This window comes from Canis aureus, chromosome 31, assembly GCF_053574225.1.
Source record: "Canis aureus isolate CA01 chromosome 31, VMU_Caureus_v.1.0, whole genome shotgun sequence".
NCBI lineage: Eukaryota > Metazoa > Chordata > Mammalia > Carnivora > Canidae > Canis > Canis aureus.
The window spans coordinates 40,964,316-40,981,398 of NC_135641.1; the positions used below are offsets into that span (position 1 = coordinate 40,964,316).

At 44.9% G+C, this 17,083-nt stretch overlaps 1 protein-coding gene and 1 non-coding gene across 2 annotated transcripts in view; one reads left to right on the forward strand and one right to left on the reverse strand.

The window, feature by feature from the left end:
* Positions 1 to 867: 867 nt before the first annotated feature.
* Positions 868 to 971, reverse strand: LOC144302781 (U6 spliceosomal RNA). Its single transcript, XR_013369837.1, has one exon. It is a non-coding gene; the product is annotated as a U6 spliceosomal RNA (small nuclear RNA).
* Positions 972 to 8,455: 7,484 nt separating this feature from the next.
* Positions 8,456 to 17,083, forward strand: part of FNDC3B (fibronectin type III domain containing 3B) — a 338,585-nt gene continuing 329,957 nt past the window's right edge. The window contains exon 1 of the mRNA XM_077880348.1: positions 8,456 to 8,586. The gene's annotated coding sequence lies outside the window, so the exon portion shown is untranslated. The remainder of the gene's footprint in view (positions 8,587 to 17,083) is intronic.

The following is a 17,083-nucleotide window of genomic DNA, read 5'->3' on the forward strand; positions in this document are numbered from 1 at the left end:
CAGTGACCAGACATTTGGTCAAACACCAGTCTAGATGTCATTGTGAGGTACTTTTCAGATAAGTTAACATTTAAATCAGTAGACTTTGAGTAAAATAGATTAGTCTTTATAATGCGGGTAGGCCTCATCCAATCAGTTGAAGGCTTTAACGGAAAAGTGGCTGACATATCCAAAGGAAGAGTCTACCTCCAAATTGCTTTCAGACTCAAGCTGAAACATTAACTTTTCCCTTGGTCTCCTGCCTGCTGCGCTCATATCACATGAGCCGATTTCTTATTTTTTTTTAATTATTTATTCATGAGAGACACAGGCAGAAGGAGAAGTAGGCTCCCTTTGGGGAGCCTGATGTGGGTCTCGATCCCAGAACTCCGGGATCACGACCTGAGCCAAAGACAGAGGCTCAACCGCTGAGCCTCCCAGGTGCCCCCATGAACCAATTTCTTCAAATAAATATTTTTTTAATTTCAATCTTTTTATCTATCTTCAGTCTCTCTCTCTCTCTCTTTCTCTATCTATTCGATTGGCTCAATTTTCTCTGGAAAACCCCAATTAATCAAATACGGTACATGATCAAGCTCGGCATCTATTTCTCAATGTGTGATGATGTCACTTAGATTACAAATTCTTTAAGGAGAGAGGTGTTTAAATTCATTCAATCTTCTTTGGAATAATTATCATAAAGCTGGATAGAAAATGTTAGTTAATTCATGAAAAGCAAGTGAAAGAATGTTAATGTATCCTAAGAAGCATAAACAATGTATTTGTTGATCTGTCGCTATAAACTGTGGAATTTAAAAAATGATTATAGTTTGTTTTATTTGTATGAGTATTATTTAAAATTTATTTATTTATTTATTTATTTATTTATTTATTTAGGAATGCTTCATGGATTTGTGTGCCATCCTTGTGCAGGGGCCATGCTAATCTCTGTATCATTCCAATTTTAGTATCTGTACTGCTGAAGTGAGTGCTTGGTTCAGGAATTTTAAACTGTTCCACTCTAAACCTAGTATTTTTTTCCTTCAATGTAGCTTGAATTGGTTTCCTGTTCCTTGAAGCCGAAGAGCTCTAAATAACATACCTACCTCCCATAAAGATAGAAGAGCATATAATAAGACAGGTTCATTAAAATAAGGATTACATGAATATGAGTTATGTAATAAAAAGGGAGGAAGAATGGTCTTACCAGAAGTTCTAGGCTAAGGATAATTGCCATAATTGAGAACAAAATTTATCTTGATTTTCTCAGCAACCAAGGACAAAGGGAACCTCAATAAATTACCTTATTGTCATTGTCAAATAAAAGAAGCCTATTTCTTCATCAAGATAATGAACTATTATTCAGCCATCAGAAAGAAGGAAATCTTGCTGTTTGTGACCACACGGATGGGGCTTGAGGGTGTTATGCTAAGTGAAATAAGTCAGACAGAGAAACAAATACTGTGTGATATCACTTATATGTGGAATCTAAAAGAGCCAAATTCGTGGAAACAGAGTGTGATTTATAGACCAGGAGATACGAAGATCCAAGGAACCTCTGTTTGGTGATCAGTAAAACAGAGTTTGTCCAGGGAGAGGAAGGGCATCTGCAGTGCCGGCCTCATGGGGTAACTCGGGTGGACTTGCTACAATTCTACCAATAGCACAGTGGCAGGTGCAATATTAGCTGCTCTGGCTGGGTGAACACGTTACTGAAGCAAGCTGAAGAACTCGCTCAGAAATTCACAGGAACCTCCTAGAGAGAATTGGGAAGAGGACAAGGGGAGTGAGAAACCCTACAATAATGGTGGCTGCCAGAGTCAGAGAAGGGGTGCTTGTTAACATGACCAAAACGTAACCCCCTCCCTAGTGAGGTCTGAGACACAGAGGTTGCGTGTACTATACCAAAGGGTGTGCTTCCAAGGACTAAAAGAAATGTTGTGGTAACCACATAAAAGAGTAGAAATGATTTCAAATATAATACCCTACCCTTCACAAACAGAACGGGCACAGTTGTCTCTGTAGTAAGTTTACTCTGTTTTCAACTCCTTGCTTCTTGGTCAAATTTCAGAATCTTTCCTTGATCAAAATGGTTTGTATCCCAAGTGCACGTAGCTAAGCTAAAGACTTTTTTTTTTTTTTTTTTTGCTTCCTTTCTCTGTGAAAGATGCATTATATCGATCTATATCTGTATCTATATCTCTATCTCCAAGCGTTTCTATTCCGGGCAAATTTCGAATTTGTTTGAGGAAGACTGTATTTAGCATGTTTGTTATGAAGAGACTCAGGTATCACATAGAGCTCCTGATCTCTTAGGTAGAGAAAGTGACCACAGGTGTCAATCGGGTGTGAGAGTGGGACAAGGGTGGCGACAATGGCAATGAAGAAAGTCAGACCCCCACCTGCTCCTCTATGGTGCTGTGGTTCGGGTAGGTCAGGGGGATGGACACATTCACAGCTTCTTAAAAAACGTTGCCTCAAATTTGCCTCCACCTGGAGAAAAATTGCTAGTGGGAGTCCTTGGCCTTGTCCTGTTTTGTGTTTTTATTAGTGACTTGGACGGCAACATGGAAAGCATGCTTGTCATACTTACCAATGTTGCAAAGCCGGTAGAGGTTGTTTGGTGAAAGACTCAGTGTCATGAAATTGAATGGCCGTCCAATTAACATTAATTAAAATCAAGTAAGAGGAAATCAGTTGCGTTCCTAATGCACCCAGCTTGACCACTTTTCATGGAAGAAGAAACATGATTTAATAGGATGGGGAGGCAGCTAAGGAAATCAGCCCAATAGTAACTTGGAGTGACACAGCATTCTGTCCAGGCTGAGGCTCTGGTCGTGTTCCGATGACCCCCGGACTATGAATAGACTACGGGTACCCACCTTTCAGGGATATCGAACAAGTAGACCTGCAGAGATAGCAGAAGAAAAGGGAGGAGAGAGATCTGGAAGCCATGTGATGAGATAAGAATTCAGCATGTCTGAGATCTTTATCCAGGAAAAGAGAGTCTTTAGGGAGCATGTGACAGGGATGGCCAGCTCATTGGAAGGGAAGTCAGGTGGAAGGCCACTGTTATTATTTTGTCTGCCTCCAGAGGGCAGAAACAGGGCCACTGGGGGAAAGTTTGCAAGGAGGCAGGTGTCAGAAGACTGGGTATAGATGTGGAGTTGCTGATAAAGGGCTGTCTGGGCAAGAAACGTTTCCTTCTTCCTGGTGTGTTCAGGCTGGGCGGGTGCTTAGCTGTCATGGACATGGGAACAAGGATTCTGCTTTGGGGAGGACAAGCGGGCTGAAAAGCTTTAGCTCCTTCCAACTCTGCGATCTTACTGTGAGCCCCGGCAGGCGGTCGTACAGCTTCCACCTGAAGAGCTTCCGATAACTGTGGGATGGATGTTCTCGTTTGAAATGACTTCAAGAATAGACAGACGTTGAACTACAATTTGCCTGTGTCTTGGCTTGAACAATGGTGAGGAAGGTGAAGCTGCCCCCCCTGACCGGTTACATTGTTCTGGAGAAGTGGGTTTGACCGAAGTTGCAGTGTGGCTCTTCGACTGGCTTATTGACTGAGCTGGCTGTCCTTTACACCAGTTAGGACTCTAGTAAGTTCTGAACGCTCTTCAAAACAGGATCAATTGGCTTTTTGTCAATGTTCATATTGAAGTTGGTATCAGATCTGGCTCAGGACGTCAGACAAAAAGTAAATGCAAAGAGTTAATGCCCTAGATCTAAGGCCAAGACCGGGTTTCAAGATTAGAAGCAAGACTGGGCCTGCCTGCAAGCATCTAGTGACCCTAGCCATGGGCAAAGCGAGGAAGGAAGGATATTGAGACTGAGAACCTGGCTGGAACTTCTAGACACTATGCCTTGCTGGCTATAGTCATCTCTGAGAAAGAAGTTCAAATTTAAACATTTTAGATTTAGAGAAGTATTCAGAGGTTTAATGCTTTGAGATTTTTTTCAGTGTTAAGTTCAAAACTCATGCTTTCTTCTTTTCTTTTTTAAGATTTTATTTATTTATTCATGAGAGACACACAGAGAGAGGCAGAGACACAGGCAGAGGGAGAAGCAGGCTCCCTGCAGGGAGCCCGATGTGGGACGACTCGATCCCAGGACCTGGGATCATGACCTGAGTGGAAGGCAGACGCTCAACCACTGAGCCACCCAGGTGCCCCCAAAACCAATGCTTTCTTATATATGTTAAAGTTACATGTCTTTTGTTATAAGGTATTTGAAATCAGGAAGTATCACTTTGGATCTTTTTTTTTTTAATAGACTCATCTTACATGGACAATAGAGAGGCTTACACATCTGTATATTTTGTGACATGCCTTAACTTCCAGGCATCTCCATTTGAATTTGAATTTTTGTATTTGAGCAAATCCTGACCTGCTTTTGGAGCAAAGTTATGACTATGGTTCTCCATAATTTAGGACCTAGCGTGGCAGGTGACTTGGGTTGTCAACTCCATATAGTGAGACTCGTCGCCTCGTATTGAGGCTCTTTTTTCCCACTTGCAGACCATCACTCTGGCTTAAGTCTATCATCTCCCACCTCGGCTGGAGTCAGGTCATGGTTTTCTGACAAGAACCTTGTTCTACATCCTGCTTCCAGAATAGTCAGCTTTGAAACCTACTTCAATCACTCCATGCCTCTATAACCTCATTGTATTAAATTTAAATCCTTCAATGTGTAGTTAAGAGCTCTCTCAAAGGTCCCATCTTTTCCTTATAGTTTCCAATTCCTGTTCTTTTAATTCCCTCCAGGGAAGACATCTTCATTCATTCATTCATTCATTCATTCATTCAAAGATAAACCATTTTTTATTTACCGGGTATCAGATGTTTGAGGCTTTTAATTCTTAGGACCTGAACAGAAGGCACTATCACCATTTAACAAATAAAATATTTTTGAATGTTTAAGAGAGGACTCAGAGAACTTTAATAACTTGCCCAACATCACTGGCTTTTGTCTAATTATAATTTCCATGCTCTTTGCAACTACACCATACTTCCTCTTATTTTGCAACATTTATTGTGGTTTCTGTGCTGTGCCAACGCTGGTATAAGGTGCTAGGATAGGAAGATGAATGAAACACTGAGGTCATCTGTATGAGCATACGTTTAAAATTTTAAGGCCTTTTTGTGTATGTTGATTCTTAATTAAAACAAAATCAGTCTAGTAGAAGAAGTAGGCAGAAATAATGAGATCTGGAGAGAAACAGGAGTGTGCAAAGAGAAGTAAGATTCAAGTGTTTGCTGTTTTAGGATGAAGAAAAGAAAAAGAAGAAGAAGAAGAAGAGGAGGAGGTGGTGGAAGAGGAAGAGGAAGAGAAGAGGAGGAGGAGGAGGAGGAAGAAGAAGAAGAAGAAGAAGGAGAAGGAGAGAGAGAGGGAGAGGGAGAGGGAGAGGGAGAAGGAAGGAGAAGGAGAAAGAAGAAGAAGAAGAAGAAGAAGAAGGAGGGGGAGGAGGAGGAGGAGGAGGAGGAGGAGGAGGAGAAGGACACTTGAGTGGCTCAGCAGTTTGGTGCCTGCCTTTGGCTCAGGTCATGATCCCGGGGTCCTGGGACCGAGTTCCACATCGGGCTCCCCGCAGGGAGCCTGCTTCTCCCCTCACCTGTGTCTCTGCCTCTCCCTCTCTCTCTCATGTGTCTCTCATGAATAAATAAAATCTTAAAAAAAGAAGAAGACAACGACTGAGAAATAGGTCCTTTCTTTCTGGAATTCCCAGTTTGATTCTGGAGCTGTGTGGGATATTAGTGAAATCAGCCAAATGGGGCCCTCTGTCCTAATTGGCTTCTTTCACCACGTGTCTCCCAAGGGGCTCTTGAAGCCTTCTTTCTAAAACATGGTTCTGATCCTGGGTGATGGTCCTGCACGGGGAGGGGAAAAAAGAAAAAGCGGTGGCTCCCTAGCTCCCTCCTGAGCTTCTCCAGCTTCCCTGGGGGCCATGCCCTCCAGCCCCGCTGAACTCTCCTGACCCCGAAGCACACCTCTGTCCTCACCTGCATGCTTTCCCTGTCTGGAGCACTCTTCTTCCTCTTCCCTGTCCTAAGATCTCTTCCTCGGCTTTGAGCTCCAGCTAACATCACTCCCGGCCTCCCCACAGTCTCATAGCTCTTTCCCCCAGAAACTCCTAATTCTTTTCAGTGCTTCTCGCATTGCTCTGAAGCTATTGACAGGTCTCCTTCATTTTTGCATCCCCAGCATCAACCAACCTAAGCTTTGTGCTTTGAATGAGGTATCCCTGATACATATTTGTTGAATAAATCATTTATAAACTATGGGGAAGAACCCAAATGAGTAGACACTTTGACAAAGTTGAGAGGGCAAGAAGGTTAGATTCAAGCATGGAGGGACGGGCTCGGCAAGGAGGTGAAAGCAGGCAAGAGGAATGGAGAAGCCTCGGGTTAGTGGCTTGCCCTGGAACCTCGGTCCTCTGCCAGGTTCAAGAAAACTCATTCATGAGAAATCTGGATGCGTCCTCTTCCTCTCTTGTCTTTCTCCTATCCCCACACCCCGCAGGCCCCCTTCAACAGGCAATTGGGATGCTACTTCCATCTCTCTGCATGTCTGAGCTAAGACCTGAGTGCTATGAACGTTTTTTCATCTCAGTTTTCTTGTTTCTCCGGCCTCAGTGTGGTCCTATGTGCATTATCTGATAAATGATTGTTATTTTTTAGGTCACTGAAAGGAAGGCGTTGCTTGGGGTCAGTGCTGAGCAGGGCTTGGTGACCAACAGTTGATGCCCAATGTGTTCCTTTGGAATACCTGGGAAGCTAAGGAGAGGAGGGGCCTCTGTGGGAGGACCTCTGCCTTCTCGCCTCTTGGATAATTGGGGGGGGGGGAGGGAGGAAGGGAGGGGGATGGGAGGCAGCCTGTTGATCATTTTGGAGCCTCTACAACAGGAATACGTTACCCATTTAATTAATAGACACTCAAGAGTCACCCAAGGGGTCACGTTCCGCAGAAGCACAGGCCGGGTCGGTGCCTGCGCACCGGGCACCGCAAGGGGAAGCCAGACCTTATGGCCTCGGTGCAGCGCGGGCTGGCCCGGCTGTGCTGGGGCGCGGACAGGTGCCGCGGTATTGAAGCAGACAAGCGAGTGACAGAATAGCTCACAAGGTTGTGGGGATGTAAGAAAAAAAAAAGTTACGATGTAACTTGCAAATGCAAAAAAAAAAAAAATAGCGTCTTAGAGTCTGAGCTCTGGTTACTACTCAGCACAGGCTGCATGTATCCTGGCGTTTGGCCATCTCTGCGTGGCAGGTCGTGCCGTCCTGATTTTTTTTTTTTTTAGGAGCTGTTTGTTCCCCTCTTAAGCCTCAGACTTCTTTAGCTTGGCTGGAAAAAAGAAAAGAAAGAAAAAAGAGAAGAGAAGAAAAGAAGAGAAAAGAAAAGGAAAGGAAAGAAAAAAGAGAAGAAAAGAGAAGAGAAGGAAAGGAAAGGAAAGAAAAGAAAAGGGAAGGAAGGAAAAGAAAAAAGAAAAGAAGAGAAGGAAAGGAAAGAAAAGAAAAAAGAAAGGAGAAAAGAGAAGAAAAGGAAAGGAAAGAAAAGAAAAGGAAAAGTAAGGAAAGAAAAGAAAAAAGAAGAGAAGGAAAGAGAAAGAAAAAAGAGAAGAAAAGAGAAGGAAAGAAAAGGAAAGGAAAGAAAAGAGAAGAAAAGGAAAGAAAAGAGAAGAAAGGGAAAGAAAAGACAAGAGAAGGAAAAAAAGAAAAGAGAAGAAAAGGAAAGAAAAGAAAAAAGAAAAGGAAAGAAAAGAGAAGAGAAGGAAAGGAAAGGAAAGAAAAAAGAAAAGGAAAGGAAAGAAAAGAAAAGGGAAGGAAAGAAAAAAGAAAAAAGAAGAGAAGGAAAGGAAAGGGAAGAAAAGAAGAGAAAAAAGAAAAGAGAATAGAAGAAAAGAAAAGGAAAGGGAAGGAAAGAAAGGAGAAGAAAAGGAAAGGAAAGAGAAAGAAAAAAAAGAAAAGAAAAAGAAAAGAAAAAAGCAAAGAGAAGAAAAGATAGGAAAGGAAAGGAAAGAAAGTAAAAGAGGGGAAAGGAAAGGGAAAAAAAAAGAAAAGAAAAGAAAGGAAAAGAAAAGAGGGTGCCCGGGTGGCTCAGCGGCTGAGCGCCTCCTTCAGCCCAGGGCGTGACCCCGGGGTCCCGGGATCGAGTCCCGCGTCGGGCCCCCTGCACGGAGCCTGCTTGTCCCTCTGCCTGTGTCCCTGCCTCTCTGTCGCTCCGTGTTTCTCATGAATAAATAAGTCAAGTCTTAAAAGGAAAGAAGAGGAAAGGAAAGAGGAGGCGGGAAGGCGGCCGAGCAGCGGGCCCGCAGGAGCGCGGCGGCGGCGGCGGCGGCGGCGGCGGCGGCGGCGGCGCTACTCGGCGGATTACGGCGGGGGCGGGGCCGGCGGCCCCATGTGGTCCCGACATCACTGACATGGCGGAGTCGCCCCGCAAACCCGCCTGGTAGTTATTGGAGCGGCGGCGGCGGCCGGAGGAGGAGGCGGGGAGAGCGGCGGCGGCGGCGGCGGCGGCGGGAGCAGCGGCGCGGCGGGGTCCTCGGCTGCCGGCCGGGAAGGCGTGGGCGGCCCGCGGGTGGCGCCCCGAGCCCCGCGATCGGCCCGAGGGCAGGTAGGGCGCGCGGGGTGGGGGCGGGGCGGGGCCGGGGGGCCGGGGGCGCCGGGGGCGCCGGGGGGGCTCGGGACCCCCGCGCGCGGGAAGCCCCGTCCGGACGCCCGGCCCGCCGACTGCGGCGCGGCCCGAGCGCTCCCGGCGCGCCCGGCTTCCCGGGGAAACTTGGCGCCAGACTTGGGCTCGGGCCGGGGGGGGGGGGGGGTCGGCCGCCGCCTCGGGGTCCCCCGCCACGGTCCGGGGTCCCCGCGCCCCCCCCCCCGCCCCGGCTGGGCCTGCGCGTGGACGGCGGAGAGGAGCGGGTACATTTTTTTGCTGAAAAAAAAAAGGAAAAAACCCGGGCAGCGGCGCCCCCGCCCGCCCCGTCCCGTCCCGTCCCTCCCGCAGACTCGGTCCGCGGAATCGGCCCCCCCGGAGTCCCCGCGGCAGGATCGCGGCCCGGGGGGCGGGGGGGCGCGGGGCCGGGAACCTTCGACGTGTCACTTTCCGAGGCTGAGGGCGGGGGCCGGGCCGGGCCGGGCTGGGCGGGTCGGGGGGGCGCGGGCTGCCCGCGGCGAGGACACTCCCCCGCCCCGCGCCGGCCACCTCCGCGCGCCACGTCCTCCCCGCCCGGCCTGCCCCCGGGCCCCGCTCCCGGCCCCCCCGGCTCCCCCCGGCTCCCCCGGCTCCCCCCGGGCTGGGGGCGGCGAGCCCAGCGCTGCAGGCCGGGCGGGGAGCGGCGGGCGCCCCGGAGAGCGGGCGGCGCAGCCCGGGTCACTCGGCCACCCCGAGGGGCGCCCCGGCCGCGGGGGGGAGGGGCGGGGGCCCGCCCGCGGCTGTGCAAGGGCCCGGGGGTCAGGGGGGCGGGGGCGGGGGCGGCGCGCGGGGGGGCCGAGGCGCGGGGGGCTCGGAGCCGCGGCCCCGCTCCCTCCCCGCGCGCAGCCCCGCGCCGCCGTCCGCTCGCCGCCTCCGGAGTCGCAACTTTTTATTCTCCCTTCAGCCCCGCGATTCCTTGAAACATTTTGGGATTTGGCCGGGATGCGCCGACGCTCAGCGCGCCCCCCGCCCCACCCGCACCCCAGCCCGTCCCATCCCCAGCCCCATCCCCACTCCCGCCCGCACCCCCACTCCCATCCCCACTCCCACCGCCATCCTCATCCCATCCCCACTCCCACCCCCACCCATCCTCACCCCCATCCCCACTCTCACCTCCATCCCCACTCCCACCCCCAGCCCCGCTCCCGCCCCCCCATCTCCCCCAGCCCCCCCATCTCCCCATCTCCCCATCCCGGTGGGCTTCGAGTCTCCCTTCCCTCCCGACACCCAGGCTTGAGCATGTCTTGGAACGGGACACCTCTTTTGTTGGGTGGGCACCTTCGATTGCTTGCCCGCTTAGTTTTTAATGTGCAGCTAATTTGATTTGCATTTCCTCCAGTTTCCAGGCCCTGCTAGGGAAAACTGAAGGAGAGGAGTAAGCCACTTTTTTTTTTTTTTTTTTGGGAAGAGTGGCGAGAGGTGGGGCATTAGGAAAGGGGAGGCACCGCGGTTGTGGGCAAAGAGTCAGACGGAGCAGACGGACCCGGAAGAAAAGGAATCTGCTCTGGAATAACACTTTTTTTTTTTTTTTTTTTTGAGGCTACAGGCCTTGGGCAAAAATGCACTGCTCTGTTCTGATTTCTCCTCCCCAGAGTTGCTCTTCCACTGTTCAAGTTAAAGCTGTGACTCTGGGGGCCTGGATGGGCGGGGGGCAGGGGGCAGCCCCATATCCCAAGGAGGCCAGGGGCCCTGGTTGTGTGCCTTGTGGGGGGGGGGGCTTGGTTCCCCGTCATTGGGGACAGGCCTTCAGTTTCCTGGTTCCCAGGGAGCAGCCGTTAAACAGAGTAAGAAGTCTCTGGGCATGTTTGTGGCCCTGCAAGGGGACCTCATCCGTGAGGGTGTTCATTCTTACATTGTTTAGACACTAGAGGGTCACCCACAAACTGGTTAAGAATGAGGCCTCGCTGGTAAAAAAAAAAAAAAATCATTAAAAAGTTGTGTTTAGACTCATAATGTATGCGTTTAAAGCGTCTTGGTTTAAATACTAAGAAAAACTTGCTGTAAAGATAGTGTTCACTTAAAAGAGATGTTAAAAGTGCAAGATACCATCATGGAATAAGGGTTGTAGTTTCTAATTACAGTATATACAGTTTCAGAAGGATATTCCCGTAACCTTTTAAGACAGACTTTATAAATAGCCCACATCGGACTGTGGACTGTTGGAGAGCCAGTCTTCTGGGGTTTTTGCGAGAAAGCTTGAGATTGGTTGCAAGGCTACAGGAGCCTAGGTAGTAATTTATTCAGAAGGAGATTGTGCCCCTTTTGCCTCACACTTCATTTAACGTGGTAGGACTTGGTAGTGCCCTTCGAAGTTCGCCAGGAGAACTTCTTAAACTTTGCAGTTTAGGAAAATGAGGCCCGGGGGGGAAAGTGGCTTGTTCGGGGTTGCCATCATTGGCCAAAGTCTGATAGAGGGTTGTATTGGTAACTACTCTTTCTTGGATATCTGAAGTGTCCTAAGCCCTGTGTGTGCTTTTTTAAGATATATTAACAGTCTTTAAATTTATGTGATCTTAAGGACATTTTACAGACAAGGGTATTGAGGGTCACAGGAATTAAACTGGTTTGTCTAAGATCGCAATGCTCCCGACAGCAGGGTTTTCTTTGGTGAGGGAAGTGGCCCTAGACCAGTGCTATCCACATCCAGTGTGGCAGACACAAGGCTCCTTAGCTGTTGTGCCTTTGAGATGTGGCCGGTGCAACGGAGGAACTCCATTTTACATTTTATTTACTTTTAAGAAATATATGTATTTACTTTTAATCATTTTAAACTGCTACTTGTGGCTCGTGGTTACCATATGGAAATCACAACGTAGAACTTTCTGACTCCCCAGTATGTTCACGTTTAACTGGATCATGCTGCTATTTAGATCTAGTTCGCTGTTTTTTTTTTCCTTTTTTCTTTTTTCTTTTCTTTCTTTTTTTTTTTTTTTACCACCAGAAGATGCTTAGATTCCACCTTCTAATGGAAGTTAAATCCTGAGTTAGCTATAGCTCAGTTTTGCTTTTATACCTTGAGTGGATAAAATGAACACTTTTTTTTTTAATGCTTACGTAACATAGTTTAAACTGATGGACAGAAATTTAAATGACATTTTCTTGTTTGGAATTGCTGGAAAGGCAGAGCATGTGGATTATTTTAGCATAATAAAGGAGTGTAAACAGGCAATATGAAATATCATTGATGGGAGGCTAAAAAAAAAAAAGGTCCGCTAATAACCATGTTTACCTGCTAACCATGTTTCATATGACTCCATAAGTGGCAGGTAAATAATACAGAGAAACCATCGTTCACTTTTCCTAATGTAGTTGCAGAATTAATCTGAAGAATTAAAATCATTGCTTTACTATCAGAGAATAAATTCAAATATAAAACACTAGATTTCATCTATGACTTGGGAAGAATGTATTTAAGAAGAAAGCAAACAGCCAGAAATACTCTTGGTGGCAAATGGTCAAGTAGTTTTCTGATTAGTGAGTTTAATTTATCTCTGTTGCATTTTAGAATTCATTTGATAAGAAGGAATTTCAACGACTTTCTTGATTTTGAATGAAATAGTGGAAATTCGAGCTTCTGTTAAAGTGAGCATTTATCTGGATTCTATCCATAAATGTCCAGTAACTGAATACGTTGTTTTTTTTTTTTGGGGGGGGGGGAGGGCATACTATTTTCAGGAAAAGACAAATGATTAATCTTTTTATTAGAATTTTTAAAGAAGTAGCTTCTAGGTTCATTATAAATCTATCTGAGTCTGTTTGCCTTTCATAGTTATTGTACTTCCTAGGATTAATTGCAGTTCATGATCCTGATGCTAGAGCATTACAGGATCCTGAAAGACCTACACTTGTAAATCAGTTTTAAATTGATCTGTATTACTTTAGTGTAATGTGAATTGCATGGCCTCCAGCTCTCTCAGACTTGTAAATTCAATTACAGGTAAGTCATTAGTTAATGACACTGTTGAGATAGCTGAAACACCCTTTTCATACCCATTCCTGACCCTTGGGAGCATAGTTATTTTCAAGGAACCAGGATAAAGACCACGTTATAAATAGGACTACAGTGTTCTCGTGAGTGTGACCAGTATGGGAAACACCATTTAACTCATGATACATGGTTCCAGTTTTCGAACGTCAAGGCGCTTAATACAAATGAGAGACTTACTAAAATCTTAAAAGATGTTGAAAGATGGGCAAATAATGGGCAGGCATTAGAAATCTTAAATGTCTAGTGAGACCTGCCAAGGACTTACTTTACTTTTTAACTGTGTATTTTTCATAAACTTCTGAACCTCTCTCAGTTTGGGTTTCCTGATTTTGTTATAAAGAGAAGACATCTCATCCATACTTTTTTTTTTTTTTTAATGGTCATCCAAGGGAAAAAAAAAAAAATGGTCATCCAAGGGATTAATGAGTCAGTATCGAAAAGTGTGTGGTAAAGCCTTATATTCTGTTATATTCCAAACTTTTAAATAGACGTTCCTGATTTATTACTTTGCACCTTTTGAGGGACCTCCAAATTGCAAGTGGACAGTTTGAAAAATAATTTTTCTATTTTTGATGACTAAATAAAGCTTAAAGCTTTGGATTGCTGTGTTCATTTTCTCCCTGTCCTGATAGAATAGTTGATTTGTGACCTCTCACAAATTGTACTGTGCGTAAGTCATCCCGCTCCATGTTTTGGAGAAGTGTTTCCTTAGATGTAGCTAATAGCTGGCTAGCTTTGCTGACGTGGACACGATAGTCTGCTTGATATGGGGTTTTTCTTGGGGGAAAGAGGTGTGCAATCTTTCAGAGGAACTTTGAATACTGAATGATAGAGGCATAAGGCTTTAGTCATTGTATATTATCTTAGCCTATTATTTGAACTTTCAGTAATTACAGCTGAGAATGGGGGGGAGGAGAATATTTTCAGGGTAGAGGGAGCTTTGCAACTTACCTGTGTTTCCATTTTAGAAATCATAATTGCCATTTCTTAACATCAGTGAGGTTAATCCATTAAATGAGAGTTTTTTGTGGTGAGATATTTTCAAGTGAACCTAAATTCTCATCCTTGTGGCAATTGGGAATCCACTTAAGTGCTTGAGGAAAAGCTTTATTCTTTAGTTTACTCGGAATGCCTTTGAATATAAGAAAATGTTCATAAGTGCGTACACACACACTTGTTTGCCTTAAAATATAAAGTATGGTGGGGTCGGTGGGTGGCGCAGTAGGTTAAGCGTCCGACTCTCTTGGTTTCAGCTCAGGTCATGATCTCCGGGTTATGGGATCAAGCCCTGCATAGGCTTTGTGCTCAGCGAGGAGTCTGCTCAAGTTTTTCTTTGTCTCTCCCTCTGCTCTTCCCCGCACTCTCGCACTTTCTCTCTCTCTCTCTGTCTCTCAAATAAATCATTAGAAAAGTATAAAGCCTATATGGTGTTCTGTGTTTCAGCAAGGCAGAAAATACTTGAATCATTGTGGTTAGTTCGAGGCAGGGCTCTGTAGAAGTCAAGCCCAGGTTCACTGGGAGGAGGACTTGATACTTGGGTGCTTTGCAAGGTACATCTCTGGAGAGGCTGGGCCCTAGCTTCTCCGGAGGGGAGTTGTCTATGGTGCAGGTTTAGGGTCTAGGATCAGTCCTTGTGGACCAAAAGTATGTGGGGTTGGGAGAGGCGATAGGGGAACGGAAAGTTTTTAAGCCACCAAATGTAAATAGAAAAGGTAGATACAGTGTTGAGCCATCTACCGGTGGGGGTATTTCTCATTTTGGAAGTGGATCCATCTTTGACTTGAGTCTTTGTCTTTTTTGCCCGTAGTTGAGATGTGCAAGGTTAGCATTCTGAAACTCCTGGATTGTAATTTTCAGTGCCCTTGACCGATGAGATGCCCTTGGCAGTACTCATTGTTGTTTCAGGCACTGGCTCCTAGTGTTTTGTTTCTTTGATATCTTGACAACTGCTTGTCAGTTTTAAATAGCTGGAGGGAGAAGATTTTAGTGAGATGGTATTGAGCCAAGGTTAGCTGTATTTGAGATTCTAGTAAGTATCTGTTTTAAATGGTTGTATTTAAGTTTAAAATTAATTTGATTTCATTCACTTGTTTATGGCCTCAGACGGCATTTATTAAGTTCTAGGCTAGATTCTTTGTTAATGGAATATTCTACGATGACTTTTTTTTTGGGGGGGGGCAAATGCAAAGCATTTTTTAAAAATTAATTCATAGGGGTATTTTGCTCATATTTTTGGAATGTTGTGTAGAGAATAGTGTCTGTCACCGGACACTTAGGGCAGGGTGGTGGCAACTTTGATTCTTTGATCCTTTCTGAAATTTGAGAATTGTTAAAATTGGAGGACTTACAGGCTATGTTTAAAAAAAACTAAATTTATATTTGAATTTAAAGCTTCTGTTACATCCCTGTTTTGACTCTGGAAGACAAAGATTTTTGTAAAGGCAACCAATCAGAAAAGTTTACTTAAACTAAGTAGAATACCAACTCATAGTCTTCAATTATGAAAAGCTTTCTGTTGAAATAATTGTTAGAAAATTGTCTTTATACACAAGCAAATGTAGTACGTTTGAGAAGTAATTGAAAACCCTAAAATCCCAGGAAATAGCATGATTTAATTTACTCTTAAGGGACTCAGCTTCTCCACAACTGGTGAAAGAGGGGTCTCTATTAAAAATAACTGCATTGTTCTTGATGTAACTAATTAGGAATTTGCAATTATCCAGGCAAGTCTAGGATACAGTTTGGTTTCCTACTCTATATGAAAAGGTTTTACTGTAACAGGGGTTTAAATAGATTATAAGAGGGAATATTTCCCAAATTAGGAGAACAAGCTACTTTTAAGCACTTTGGAAAAATCAGTTTACTTAAAAACAGTGTAAAACTGCAGTAGGGATTGGAGCTAGTTCTGCTGGGCCTTTCATCGAATCGTAGGAGCCTTTGGACACTGGGGGGCTTACTCAGTGCTATCCCAGGCTAGGAACAGTTTACTAGTAAAAGTTAGAACTATATTTTTGTATGCAGAGTAAATCACAACAACAAGCAAATATCTGTCACCCCCTCCTCCCACTAGTAGACTCCAGTTAGGCCTGTTGATTTGTTTTGGAGTTTTTCTGTTGACATTCGCTTCCCTACTTGTTAAAGTTCTTTTATCACCTGTAAGGACTTGATGACAGATCGGTGAGAGCAGGTGTTAAAGGTTTAAGAACATCATTATTGCTTTTAGTTGCCCATCTCCCCTGCCTTGTGGAAAGGCCTGCGAGTAGTATTTAAATAAGCCCTTTAGGCACCCTCCTCCTCTGCTTTTCCTAAAGCGAGACCTTCCTGGGCTGTTTAATTCCAGGTACTGAACGAACTGACTGGTAAGAAGAGTAAGGGTCTTTAAAAAGACCTCTGTATATTTACGTCCAGTTACTCAGACAATGAACTTTTCTAGTATGTGACTTTCTAGGGGTCACATTGACCAGTTTTTATAGTACAAGTTGTATGTGCGGGATGCTTAATATATTTCTGGATATTATGCTTCCTTTTATATTTTGAAGTTTTTTTTTTTTCTCAAACTGTATCTTCCGTTGTGTAAGTTTAGGCAGAAAATACTGTCTTTAGATATTGTTGTTTCTGGTTTTTCTTGGGGCTTTTCTTGTCTCAAGAGAAATAATTCCAATTTAGAGTAATAGAAGTAAATATTATTCTGAATTAGTGAATCAGAAAAGACTTAAAAGTACATTGGATTGGAACCCTCTTGTATCGCTGTTGAGAATGTAGAAGGTAGAGCTTCATGGAAAACAGTTTTGTGGTTTCTTGAGAAATTAAATATATAATTATGTAGCAACTCCATTCTTGGTATGTACCCCCTGAAATAATTGAAAGCAGGGACTCCAACAGATTCTTGTACGCCAGTGTTTATAGCAGCAGCATTGACAATATCAGAATGGTGGAAACAGCCCAAGTGTCCATTCACAGACGAATGGTGTACACTTACAGTGGAATACTATTGAGCCATAAAAAGGCCTGGAATTCCTCTACATGCTACAACATGGATGAACCTTGAAAACGGTATGCTAAGTGAAATAAACAACTTACAAAAGGACAAATACTGTGTATTTCCACTTCTGTAAGGTACCTGGAAGAGGTAAATTCACAGTCAAGGAGTAGAATAGAGATGAACGGCGGGCTAAGGGGAGGGGGCATAGAAGTTACTGTTTAATGGGGATAGAGATTCCATTTGGGGTAATAAAGTTTTGGAAATGAATCTTGGTGATGGTTGCACAACATTGTGAATGTACTTAATGCCACTGAACTGTGTGCTTAAAAATGGTCAAAATGATACATGTTTTGTTATGTATATTTTACCACAATAAAAAACAAAGAAAAATATGGAAGGAAATTTATTCCACACCATCTCGGTTTGTCTCTTTGCTCCCCCTTGGTCTGCCT